Genomic DNA, 14,214 nt, shown 5'->3' with positions numbered 1-14,214 from the left:
TTAGCTGATTAGGAAATTTGTAATATTTAATTAGCTTGCGTAGTTAATTAATTTGTATTATTTATTTGGTCCCTCCGCACGAGGGCAAATCTGTAATAAATGTGTGTGAGTGGTGTGTATGTCTTCCAATCCCCACTTCTTTCTTCCCTTTTATTTACCTGCTTATGATGGTAGACTAGGGCATATTTAAAAATTAGCATACCTTATGCAATGCATGCGTGCATTCATACATTTGCTTTGCATGCACCGGGCTCGGCGCATCATTCTAACTACATCTATATTTCAAATTCCGAATTGAATACATGTTAGTTGTGCATTTTCACATGTCATTCATAGACTAGCCGAGCCTACTCTAGTGACATTTTGTATGCGATGCATTAGGCACTTAAACATGGACTTGGATCATGCATTGATTGCTAACATGTTCCTGTTTTTTTGGCACGGAGTACGATGTAAGTATTTATGCTTTAGCATCTCGCATGCGTGTGAATGTTGCCATGACAGTATGCTTGCCATGAGGCTAAATGCTTACGTGATATTACTGTTTGAATGCCTGCGGATGAAGGTTGGATTGTTTGAGTTGGAAAAACTCGTTGAAATCCGTGTTTTAGCCTACTTGCGAGTAGCAAATTCCAAAGCGCTTTTCAAAACAAACGGATATGCAATGCTTGTTTCCAAATTAGGCAATCTAGTCTATACTTGTTTGCTGTGCGCATAACATAGTAATTCTAGGCTAATAAATGGATTAAGAACACATAAAGTTTTCAAAAATGGATATCACGGTTAGTAGAGGCCAATCTTCGGATCGGGTGAGAGGGGGTGCTCATAGCTGACCTTCCCCGATCATACCCAAGCTCCCGAGCCGAGACAACTCCGGTGATGACGGACATGTGGCCTTCGGCACCGAGTCAGGGTTTCCTAAATTCCCCCATTAAAAAATATTTAGGTGGCGACTCTGTATCTGGCAAAGCAGTCCATGTTTGGCACTTCTTTCCTAAAATCTGTTTTCTCAAAACGATTTGCCAGATTTGGACTCTTTGGTTCAAGATTAAGAACCGTGACACAAATCGAGTCCGAACTGTAGCGAGGTCCCTCGCGGACGCGTCTACACTTGTGCGTGCTGTCTCATTTCTTGCTTGCCCCAAGGTCCGGAGGGTCTAGCATCCGTTTGATTGAGGTTGCCCAAGGCTTAAAAGAGGGCAAGAGTTGCATTGCCATGTCACTAGCTGAGACACTGATGGGCTTGGATGATTTCCATCGCCGAGAGACGACTAGATTCGTGGGGAGTCCACTATTGCTATAGGTAATGTTTCCCTCCCTATCTCACATATATTTCTCACATCACTCGGCCCTCAGGCTCATTTTTTCTCTCAAAACCCTTTTCTCACTTTTTTTTTTCTCCACGTACACCTCTCTATTCTTTAATCTCTCATTTTTCATCCCTTCCCATATATGGTTGATGGATAAATTGAAGGTTGTGGACTCATGCTCAGCATATTCAGCTCGCGGTTATTTCTTCCGGCGACATTTATTTGATGCCCCTGATGAGGGATGGTGGTACGAATGGATGTGCAGTCTATCCGCTGCCAGTATTGCTTGGCGCTGCCCCTGGCTTAGTCTGCCGGCGATGAGTTATAGTATGTCTCGTCAGCCCGGGATTCAGTTGATCGGCCTGACACATTGTGTCTTTTACTTCTCATTCCGATTCCGGCATCAATTCGGATATGATCAGACTTGTCCGAAAGAGGGGATAGAGTACCCTGCTGTATTTCCGGTCCGAGGTGCACAGATAGCTTGGTATGCCACAGTATGGAGGACGAGAGAGCTTCTGGTCCCCGCTCCCACTTTCAGTTGCACCCTCTCTAATGAGTGCATAGCTTGGATTGATGAAGAGGCGCAGATTGGGCCTACTTTGGCATCAGAGGCTTCCACGAGCTCTGGGAGGGGACGCAGGAACACCTGACTATGCCCTAAGTTTATTTTCTTTAATCAGTACTTTCAAGTTTTCTTTATGAATGTAATAAAAAGCAACTTCAATTTGTATTCAAGAGCAGGAGAGCTCTGTACTGAAATCAATGTAATTGAAGGTTGTGGGTACTGAAAATTTTCCGTTTGGTCCAAAATTGGTCTAAGTCGTAAAAAGATTAATTTGAGTAAAATCAACTTTTATTAAAACTTTTCAAAACCATTTTTGATATGGATGACAACTGGACACGCCCGAGATCTATCACTGAGATGTACAACCCCAGATCCCAACAACTGGAAAGTTACCCCTAGTTTGAATAATACTACACTGGAGCTCACAACCGAGCTTTTGAATGCAGAATAGGCAAAGATGACCAACATGATCACATGGACAAAGTTGATTTGGAAGTGTTTATGGTTGGACTTCAGAATGAAGTTGCCTACGTATCCCAAAGATGGGAATCAAGCCTTACGTAGTTTGGCTCAGGTTCACTCGTGTATTAACACTCTCCTTTTGAGCTCTAACTTTTGCCAAGGCCGTCCTTTCTGGGTTTTCAACCTTGCGAGCTCAGTTTTTATTATTTCAAATTTTTCATGCTCTAACTTTTGCCTAGGTCGCCCGTTCGGGTTTTCAGCCTAGCGAGCCACTCAGGGAAAGTATTTCTTCAACTTGTCCATATTGATTGGCTGGGAAAACATAGGCCATCTAGGTCCATCAGAACGACAGCTCCACCCGACCAGATAGACTTGATGATGTAAGGGCCAGTCCAATTGGGTCTAAACTTGCCCCTAGGGTCGTGGATGGGAGCTCAGTTGTCTTTGAGCACTAAATCCCCCTCTTTCAAATTCTTGGACTTAACCTTCTTGTTAAAAGCCCTGGCAATTCTTCGTTGATAACTTTGGACGTGATACAGTGCTTTCAGCCTTCTTTCATCAAAGAGCATGAGTTCTTCAAACCTGCTTTGCTGCCAATTTGCCTCAGCAATTTGACACTCAGCCAATACCCGTAATGACGGAACCTCAACTTCAATAGACAGAACAGCCTCTATCACATAAACCAAGGAATACGGAGTTGCCCCAGTACAAGTTCGAATTGAAGTCCAGTAATCCCAAAGAGCAAATGGCAGCTTATCTGGCCAGTCCCTGTAGGTTTCCACCATCTTCTGCAGAATGTGCTTGATGTTCTTGTTGGCGGCCTCAACTGCTCCGTTGGTTTGCAACCGATATGTAGATGACTTATGAAAAGTCACATTGTATTTCTCTAACAAGTCGATCGCCTCCTTCTTGAAGTGGGAACCATTATCCGAAATAATCTCATTCGGATCCCCATAGCGGACTGTAAACATATGTAAAGTACTGAATACACGCAATTCACGCTCGAGCGTCATTTTGCCCACTCGAGCGGACTACATGAACTCAGCGTGCTCGCTCGAGCGTGAAGTCCTACACTCAAGCGTGGGTCCAAATTCTAGAAATTCCAGATTGAACCTCCAAGCTCAAATTCAACATTTCAAGCCTCAAATCCGACCCTTGTAGACACCCCATTTTTGACCGACCTTAAGACTTAGACGTCACCAGTTGAGCGCTTGGTGATATTGCATAATGTGCTCGTTCAGAAGTTTCAGAGTCACGGCCGTGAGCCTTGCCTCCGGGCTTCCGAACCTTCTTTTGTGCCTTGCCTCGGTTTGCGAACCAGACTCAATTTTCTCTGTTTCTTTTCCTGAGGGAAGTGAGAGGTCCTGTAGACCATCTCTCAGTGGCCGTGGGCTACATTTTGTGGCCGCAGGCCATTTCGCCCATTTCGGAGTCCGGTTTCCGGTTTTTCGGGACCGTTGGCCGTGTGCCTCGGTTTGGGACCGCCTAACCATCTCCGTTTGCTCTAAATTTTGGTATACATCTTATTTTCTCCCTTTTGAGGGACACTGAGGTCAGAGAAACCCACTTCGTGGCCGAACGCCACTTTCGGTGCTTGGCAGCCCATTTTCGGGAGCCCGAACTACGTGTTTTGGCCCCCGAGGGTTCGTTTTGCATCGGTTTTCGTTCATTTTTGGCAGGTGCCTCTGTTTCATCACCGGGAAGGTCACTGGAGGATGGGAGGACAGCAATTATCTTGGCAACCAGTTATATTCCATTTTCGCCCTCCGACACCCGTTTTTCGCACTTCCGAGCCAATGTTGAACACCTTGGGGCCACTTTCTTCAACCCCAAACCACATATTTGTGTTGTACACACATGGGAGGACCCTAAAAGTTCATGGCCGGCCACTAATGTTGCTTGACCCTTTTGAACCCCTCCTTCCGAGCCAATGTTGAACAACTTGGGCCCTTTTTCTTGAACTTTGAACCACATATTTGTGTTGTACACACATGGGAGGACCCTAAAAGTTTATGGCCGGCCACTAATTCCATTTGACCCTTTTGAACCCCTCTTGAAATTGGCTTGTTCTCTCTCCTGTTTTAGAATTTCCAAATTCGAACCACAGGGTTGTGATGAGGAGACCTGGGAGGCCACCTTTTTATGGTGGCCGGCCACTAATTATTTTTGACCTTTTTGACCCCTAGCCGGCCGGCTAGGGGGGGTTGCCGGCCGGCCACCTGCAACAAAAATAGGTGGCCGGCCATGTTCCTCTCTTCTTCCACTTTACAGCTGTACAGCTGTTTCCCCCAGAAAATATCTCAATCCGGGGGATATTTTGTGGGGGAACAAAAGGCTTGATTTTGGGCTACACTTGGCTAGGGTCTTCTCTCCCTCTCTCTTGGAGATTGCTGGCCTCCCAACTCAAGAAAAGGGGTTACAAGAGTTGCTTGGAGGAGATACATACATAGCACCCCATTTCCTTCAAGTTTGGGCTCCATTTCTTCATCATCTTCAAGCTCTACCATCACCACTCCATTCCAGCAGCAAGGGGAGGGATTCTAGCAGCTTAAAGTCACCAAATCTGGTCCAAGAAGAAACAAAAGTGTTGGTCTTCAAAGGTAAGTCCAATTGCCCTCTTTTCTAGCTCATTTTTGCACCATCTCTAAGCCATATATGCTTATTGATTTGAGCTCCGACCAAAACTGAAAAGGTCATTTTTTTGAGCTCATTTTCTTGTTTCATTAAGGGCTCAACCTTGTTTGAGGCCCCCATATTGCACTTGCTTCAATATCCCCTTGTATGTCAATTTTCTTGCATGCTTTGGCAACCCATTATGCTTCCATTTTTAGGCGTTTTACAGTTCTGTAAATAGGCTTATTTTGAGCCCCTCTTCAACATTGAAGAAGGGCTCATCACTGTTTGGGACCTCCATATGTCACCTCATGTTATATCTCTCTTTTGGTCCCCATTTTTGCATGCTTTGGCAGCCTATCATGCTTCTGTTTTTGGTCTTTTTACAGGCCTAGAAAAGGTCTTATTTTGGCGCATTCTACATGTCTTATTAAGGGTCTTTGGCCGTTTGTTGAATATTTTGCATACTTCATGTTATAGCCTATTTTGAGCCTCATTTTGCATTGCATTTCTAGCATGTTTGTATACTGTTTTTGGATTTTTACAGTTCTGTAAATATGGTTATTTTTGGTCCCTCTTCAATGTTGTAGAAGGGAATTTTTCAGTTTGGGCTTTGCATATACCACTTGCCTCTTTAGCCACATTTTGGTCCGTTTTCTTGCATAAGAGCTTAGCCATATCTATCTTTGTTTTTAGAGTTTTTACAGTTCTGTAAAGTGGCTTATTTTTTGCCCCTATTCAATGTTGTTGAAGGGCCCTAACCTGTTTGGAGTTAGCAGCTGTGAGTTGCTTCATAACCTCATGTTTAGGGCCATTTTTGCATGCCATTGTTGGCCTATCTTTGCTTGCTGTTTGGCCATGATTTGTACTGGTAAAATGCTAATTTTGGGACTGCCTTTCTTCTGTCTTTTCATTGCATATCCATATTGTGCATGTTTGGTATAGCTATAGGCCATTTCGGGTGCCTAATTTTGCATTTCGGGAGAGATTCCATGCATCGGGTGTGTTTTCGCCTCATTTCGGGGCTGTTTTCCCCACACTTCAGTGTTTAAATTCCATTGGCATGTTTTCATATCATTTCCATGCCATTTTAGCCATATTGCATTGCGTATGCCATTGCCTCGGTTTGCGTGCCCGTGTGCACGCATTTCGAGGCACTTCATTTTCATCCATCGGCCTCTTATGTGAGTGTGGCTGAGGCTCTTTCATGTTAGTATAAGTCCATGTTGCATTCTATATGCCATTTTAGCCATATTACATTGCGTATGCCATTGCCTCGGTTTGCGTGCCCGTGTGCACGCATTTCGAGGCACTTCATTTTCATCCATCGGCCTCTTATGTGAGTGTGGCTGAGGCTCTCTCATGTTAGTATAAGTCCATGTTGCATTCTATATGCCATTTCCATGTTATTGCATTGCATATGTCATTGCCTCGGTTTGCGTGCCTGTGTGCACGCATTTCGAGGCACTTCATTTTCATCCATCGGCCTCTTATGTGAGTGTGGCTGAGGCTCTCTCATGTTAGTATAAGTCCATGTTGCATTCTATATGCCATTTCCATGTCGTTTGCATTGCATATGTCATTTTCTCGGTTTGCGTGCCCGTGTGCACGCATTTCGAGGCATCTCATTTTTACAGCATTGTGCATACTAGGCTGTATCTTAGTTGCATTCATGCATATCATGCATATTGCATCGTGTCCGGGATAGGAGTTAGCCCCGGGCACGGGAAACGAGGTGCGTTTCGTACTCCGAGTGACGAGACGTGTCTCAATTCCCTAGTCACCGACACTCCGGATTACCCATGATGGAGTTAGGTTCTTGTTGTGTTTATACGTGCATTCATTCTATATTGAGTTGCACATTTCGACTCCTCGGCCATCATGCATCGATATGCGTGATTGGTGGCACGAGGATCAAGGCATGCATACATTTGTGAAAATACATTGCTATGCCCCTTTCTTGCTCTATGTTGCAGCAAATGAAGAATTAGCAAACTTTCGGAGTTTGGCGCGCTTTCCAAGAAAAATCACAAAATAGAGGCTAATCGGGGCATCCCAGTGGATTTCCGCGCAAGGCAGCCCAGACATGCATCATTCATCAGAAGCAAGGCAGTCCCTGGCTTGCACGCCAGTTTTACAGCTTTCTTAGTTAATTTGCTAAATTAATTAGGAATTTGCACATTATTCGGACTGTATTATTTGGACTGTAATATTCTTTCATTTGGGACTGTATATTTATTTGGACCCTCTGTGCGAGGGCACGACTGTAATAAGTGTGCGTGTGTGTGTTGTATGTCTTCCAACCCCACGTCTTTCTCCCTTTTATTTATCCGCTTATGATGGTTAGATTAGGGCATATTTCAATTAGCATACAGTATGATAGCATGTTTGCATTCATTCATCTGTTTTGCATGCACCGGGCTCGACGCATCATACTAACTGCATTGTATTTTCAATTCCAAATTGAATACATGTTAGCTGTAGCATTCCATATGCCATGTTTAGAATAGCCGAGCCTACTATAGTTTGCATTTTTGCATGTGTTGCATTAGGCATTTTTGTATACTTAGGATCATGTATGGATTTCTAATGTAGTTTCCATTTTGGCTCGGAGCACTCGGTAAGTTTTATGCTTTAGTATCCTTGCATGCGTGTGAGTGAGTGCCATGAATAGCATGCTTGCCATGAGGCTAAATGCTTATGTGATATAACTGCCTGAATGCCTGTGGGTGAAGGTTGGGTTACTTGGATTGGAATAAATCATCAAACTGTTTGTTTTAAGCCCATTAGATAGTGGCAAAACCATCTTTTTCTAAGCCCGCCTGCGGGTGGCAAAATCTGCATTTTAAGCCTACTTGCGAGTAGCAAACCATCTTTCAAATAAACAAGCATGAAATGTTTTGTTCCAATTCGGGCGACCCAGTCTATACTTATATGCTGTGCGCATCACATAGTAACCTAGGCTAATAACCGGTTTAAGAACACACAATGTTTTCAAAAATAGATATCATGGTTAGTAGAGGCCGATCTTTGATCGGGCGAGAGGGGGTGCTCATAGCTGACCTTCCCCAATCGTACCCAAGTTCCCGAGCTGAGGCAACTTTGGTGATGACGGACACGTGGCCTTTGGCACCGAGTCAGGGTTTCCTAAATTTCCCGAAAATAAAATATTTAGGTGGCGACTCTGTATCTGGCAAAGCAGTCCATGTTTGGCACTTCTTTCAAAATCTGTTTTTCTCAAAACGATTTGCCGGATTTGGACTCTTTGGTTCAGACTTAGAACCGTGACACAAATCGAGTCCGAGCTGTAGCGAGGTCCCCCGCGGACTTGTTACAACCCTCTTGAGCTAATTTTCTGGAAAACACTTGTAAACACATAATATGACATGTTCCAAAAGTCGATTTGAGAAATCAAAGCCCAAAGGTAGTTCAATTAAAACACAATTTCAAAGGATTTTTCATGAACATGAAGAACATATGACATGCATGAATTCTAGTGAATTCCAATGCCTCAATATATGGTCCAAAGCAAGTTTAACTCAAAATCATGATGAACTTATGGACTAGAACAAGAAGGTAAACTTGCATGCAAGATTTCATGAAAATTAACTTCAAAATGCAAGATTATGCACATGCATGCATGATCTAGCTCTCAATTCAACAACTTAAGCCATAACTTGGCTCTAAACTCCAACTAACCTCTAAACCATGCAAGAACCAACCCAAAATATGAACAAGAAGGTAAATTCTCTACCTTAAGTCTCCAATTACAAGTGTAGAAGCTCAATTTTGCAAGACTCCTTCAATTCTTCTAATTCTCCAAGTAATTCTCAATGAAACAAGTTCTTCCTACCTCTCTCTTTCTCTTACACGGTTAAGCTCAAGAAAATGGCTGAGGAAAGGCTAATGCTAACATAAGTGAATCAACAAAAGGGTCCTAGATTAATCCACTAAGTCACAAAAGAGTAAATAACCAACTAATGTGTTTTAACATTATTTAATCTAATTTAATCATACCAAATCAAATTTTAACTAAATTTACCATAAAATCACATTAATTCTAATTAACACAAAACACCAATTGATTTCGGATTCGGCCGCCGATAAGGCCTTCAATTTGCAATTGAAACATAAACATATGAACATCTCATTTAACAATCACACAGATAGACATGCATTTAAACTAACACACTCAATCAATTAGCTCAGAATTTCAATCAATTCAATTACTTGTCATGATCAGTCTCAGTTTAGCAATGATCAGTGGGGTTATCAGTAAATGGTAGTGAGGGTCGTCACAATGGAGCAATGACAAAAGCCCGGAAATGGATAATTGATAATGGTGGTGCAACTGGGATACCCTCTTGGGGAAAGACTTATCTCTTGGTAAAATTCACAATAAAATTCAAAATCTATGGCGAATTTTAATTTGCACATGGTAAAAGTTGATTTTTTTTCTTTTTTCTCGGTTGGTGTTGGGAGTGTATGAATGGATAGGCTACAGCCCACTGCCCCAGGAATTCTGGCTCTTCCCTTCATTTTTGCCTTATCATCCAAGTGATTGAAGGGCAATTTATAACTATGTTTTTCGTTTTGTATTGGTTGTTTAACAAAAAAAAAAATTATAGGATTTTATCCTTTACCCTAAAGAAAATATGTTAAAAATTCTAAATTCTTCTACTTCAAGCTCTCATTTTAATAAACCTAATAAAAGGATCAAGCCTAAAATTTATGCACAATCAGTTAGTTTGTTTGAGTCCATCTTGTTTTAATGGTAGTCTTGTACACTGGGTCCCCTCATTTTTTTATATAGTTAACTGAGTGAATTTCCAATTATGCATCCAATGAATAAAGTGTTATCTCCTTGATTCTTCTAAAGTCTATATTTTATCCTTATCTAAAATATAGCAAAATGTGGTGCTATTGTCGCATGACTTACATGCCCATGTCATACTTGTATTGGAGGAAATATCATGGGCCGATCACCGATCTTGTCAAATCATTGAGACAAGAAATTCACCCTAAGCCATACGAGGAGATAGATTGGAGTAAAGCACGCCATGATTGTTGCAAGGTTAGTGAAATCTACTATTATCACAATTCTAATATGAAACTGAATTGTTGAACAAGTTCAATCTTAACAAACTATACATATGCTAAATTCTAATGCAGGAGGATATGTATTATGAGCATACCTTCATACAAGATCTTCTTTGGGATACTCTTCATTATCTGAGTGAGCCGATCATGAACTGTTGGCCCTTCAACAAGATAAGAGATAGAGCCCTCAGAGAAACAGTCAAGTACTTGTGTTATGAAGCAGAGAATAGTAGATACATTACCATAGGATGTGTTGAAAAGGTGCGTAACATAAACAAAATCAAATGGATTTACGGGTTTAAGTTGCTCAAACTCTTCAAATTTGTAGCATAAACTAAGTCTAATATTGTTCTTATTGCAGAGTTTGCAAATGATGTGTCGGTGGGCAGAGAACCCAGATGGTGATGAGTTCAAGCATCATCTTACACAAGTTCCTGATTACTTGTGGCTTGCTGAAGATGGAATGAAAATGCAGATTAGTGTGATAAAAATCTACAAGTTTGGTTTATAGCAAATAGTTCCCTTCTAAACTGGGTTCTAGAAAGGATATGCTATACGCAGCCTTATCCCCGTTTTTTGAGAGGCTGTTTCTACAACTCGAACATGCCCTACTAGAAATGCTAATGACTAGCCTTACAGTTGGGTTAAACCACCTTTTTTTATAATTTTATAACAAGATATTTTTGCTAACTAATTCGTTGAATTGTAGAGTTTTGGCAGCCAGATATGGGACATTGCTCTTACCACTCAGGCAATTCTAGCAAGCAATATGCTTGATGAATATGGGGATTCCCTTAAAAAGCACACTTCTATATAAAAGAATCACAGGTTGCTTCCTATCCATGTACACACGATTATTTATTTCTTTTATTTTATTTTTTTGTGTGTACAAATGTATGAAATGACTTCATCTCACTAACTAACATTGTATCTTCAAATTTGAAGATCAAAGAAAATCCACCTGGGGATTTCGAGAGCATGTATCGGTATTTTAGTAAAGGGCATGGACTTTCTCTGATCAACATCAAGGATGGGTGGTGTCAGATTGCACAGCTGAATCACTGAAGGTAATCTAGGTTTACATTGCAATATAACAATTCAATTGTAAATAGCAGTTTGGTTTGGGGTTGTCAGATCCTGCTTTAGCAGAAATCTTATGCACTAGTTTGTCCTTTTTGAAATTGTCATAACCAAATTTCCTCATTTCTATGCAGTGTCTACTAATGCTTTCGCAAATGCATCCCGAACTTGCTGGGCAAAAGGCTGACACTGAGAGGTTATATGATGCAGTGAATGTCCTTCTATATATACTTATAGGTACAACACACATTATATTTGGTTTTTGACAGTGAAGATGATTCGGTGGACTTACAAAGTCTCAAGCAGAGTGACTCCTAACAACTATATTTTTTTGCACCTTTTTTCTTCGTGTAGAGTCCTGAAAGTGGTGGTTTTGCTATTTGGGAGCCACCAGTTTCACTACCAACTTTACATGTAAACACTCATCATATATTGTAATAGCTTGTATCATTTTTTGCTTGGTAAAAAGCATAAGGGGGGCAACTTACATGTAGTAATCGTCTCAAACATGACCATATGAGCCCCTGTCTACCACCCTTCAGTGGTTTGTATCACTCACACATAATCACGCACAAAGTATATGAAACAAATCCTCTTTGTAGTTTACAGGGAATCCTACTAGTTAACATTATGAAACATTGTCATGATTATCCTTTCTTCTTCTTTTTTTTAATGTCTATTTCTTCATTCAGATGTTGAATCCTTCAGAACTTTTTTCTAACATTGTGGTCAAGACAGAATAAGAACTTGTCCTTTTTATTTTGTTTCATTATCATTTGAAAGATTTTCACACCATGTATAGATAATATTAACCTTGGTCAATTGGTTATCTAGGCATGTTGAATGTACTGCATCCATAATCCAAGCTTTACTGTTATTCAAACGTTTACATCTGGGGCATCGGGAGAAAGAAATCGAAATTTCAGTGGCAAAAGCAATAGGTTTCCTTGAGGGGAGACAATGGCCCGATGGTTCTTGGTGAGTTCATTTCACTTCTAAATTCATTTGAGCAAGAAATTCATTCTCCAGTTATTGGGGGGGGGGGGGGGGGGGGGGAAGAAAACTAAATGAAGTGCTATGGTAATCAGAGTTGATGTGTATGATGACATTGGCAGGTATGGCTATTGGGGAATTTGCTTCATCTATGGCACATTTTTTGTGCTAGGAGGGTTAATTTCAGCCGGAAAGACTTATAACAACAGCCAAGCAATTCGCAGAGGCGTTGAATTTTTGCTTTCAGTACAAAATGAAGAGGGAGGTTGGGGAGAGAGCCTTGAATCATGCCCTTCAATGGTAACTTCCATAACTAAGTTCTGTGTTCGATTATATTCTTGGCTCTAATGCTTAATTAAACTTCTTGACAAGTTCCAAATTCCAAACTGTGATTGAGACCCCCTCAATCACCAACCCCCACCACCCCCCACACACACGTAGAGGGTGGTGATTGGAGGAAAAAGAAAAAAAGAAAAAGAAAAAGAAAAAGAAAAATTGGCCAATCAGGAAAGAGAGGGGGTCAAAGGGGGTGGGGGGAAAGGGGGTCTTAATCATTTTTCTATATATATATATAAGAAAAAAAATTCATAACCAACATTTGTGCAAGAAATGATAACACAACTATTCAAAATTCTCCACTGTTTTCAACTTTTTATGTTTTACTCATTGTGATTATCTTATGCATGAAACAGAAATATCAACCACTGGAAGGAAACAGAACAAATATAGTACAAACATCATGGGCTATGCTGGGTCTTATATGTGGTGGACAAGTTAGTATCAATTTCAAGCGTTAAATTATGAATCATATAACTAAAGTTAATAGACCTATATAGAGTTGTCTTAAATTAATGCATCTTTGTTTTTATTTTCTTCTTATTAACTAGGCTAAGAGAGATCCAGCGCCTTTACATAGGGCAGCAAAGCTACTGATCAATGCACAAATGGATGACGGTGATTTTCCACAACAGGTAATTTACAACTTAGAATTGTGTCAATTGAGTATACAAAGTTGTTAGTTCCTTTAGATTTCAGGGTGTTATTTTTACAGAAAGTTCTGTTCTTCAAAGATTACAACTTCCTAACCATGAAAATTACCCTCACAGGTAATCACTGCAGTCTATATGAAGAATTGTATGCTACATTATGCACAATATAGGAATATTTCCCAATGTGGGCACTTGGGGAATACCGCAAGCGTGTTTGGCCATCTTCCTAGAAAGTATAAACTCAAGTGTCAATTGAAATATCTATGTCAATATGCCGGCTGAACAATCTAACAAAATGGGGACGTTGCCTCCAAAACAATCATTCTTGTTCAAATCCCAATTTCCAAAGCCCTAACAAGATGGGTCTCATGTTGGTGTTCAGCTAAGGACTTACAAGACCTTGAAACGCCACTGATCTCTGTGGCCACAATTGAAAATTGTACGTCAATAACAATTCCAAAAATCATTAGTGATAGAAAATCCCCTGCATTTTTTATTAAATTTTTGTAGCAAAATCTCTTGTATCAAGTCTTTCGAAAATATGTTATAGTTCTGTTTCTAATGAAAGGAAGATCTCTGCTTTACATAATTGTTACTTGAAAATGCAACATTACTCTCTGTCTCTCTCTCTATCTCTAAATAGGACTTACTCAAAAACAGTGTACCCTCTTGGCCAGCCAATGTGCACACTTGTTTTCGTGTGGGTATCGGCTTCTAAAGCTCCATACCGGAGCCAAAGTTAAGTTACAGATGTGAAAAATAAAATAAAATAAAATAGTAATCCAAGGAGGATCAATAGCTCTGTTCTCCATGAGATGTTTAAGAGTGCTTGACTCAAAAGTTGCAGTAGATAAGATTCAGAGTGGCACTATATTACAGAACAACTCTGTCAGCCAATGCCTCAGGGATAAGAAGAACTTAATACCAACTGGGTTAATAACATGCTTCCAGTTCACTATCAACAATACAAACCATAGAACGGTTGATACACCAACATTTTATCAAGTGAACAATACGATAACAGCGTTTAGTCTCTATGCATTCATTTGATGCCCATGCCCCTGCTTCTACTGTGATCCTAAGTTTGGTGTTCAAAGAT

General features: G+C 40.7%; 1 pseudogene across 1 annotated transcript; it reads left to right on the top strand.

Annotated features, from left to right (window-relative positions):
* The first annotated feature begins 9,865 nt into the window (after positions 1-9,865).
* LOC114270056 (dammarenediol II synthase-like) lies at positions 9,866-13,354 on the top strand (annotated as a pseudogene). Its single transcript, XR_014339492.1, has 13 exons — positions 9,866-10,027; positions 10,126-10,314; positions 10,415-10,534; positions 10,763-10,881; positions 10,999-11,120; positions 11,268-11,364; positions 11,486-11,547; positions 11,826-11,896; positions 11,968-12,111; positions 12,249-12,426; positions 12,819-12,899; positions 13,014-13,097; positions 13,233-13,354. The product of XR_014339492.1 is annotated as a dammarenediol II synthase-like (transcript).
* Positions 13,355-14,214: the final 860 nt, after the last annotated feature.

This window comes from Camellia sinensis, chromosome 9, assembly GCF_055761805.1.
Source record: "Camellia sinensis isolate YWXY chromosome 9, ASM5576180v1, whole genome shotgun sequence".
NCBI lineage: Eukaryota > Viridiplantae > Streptophyta > Magnoliopsida > Ericales > Theaceae > Camellia > Camellia sinensis.
Note: the sequence above shows the minus strand (reverse complement) of the source record. Positions and strands in the feature narration are given on the sequence as shown.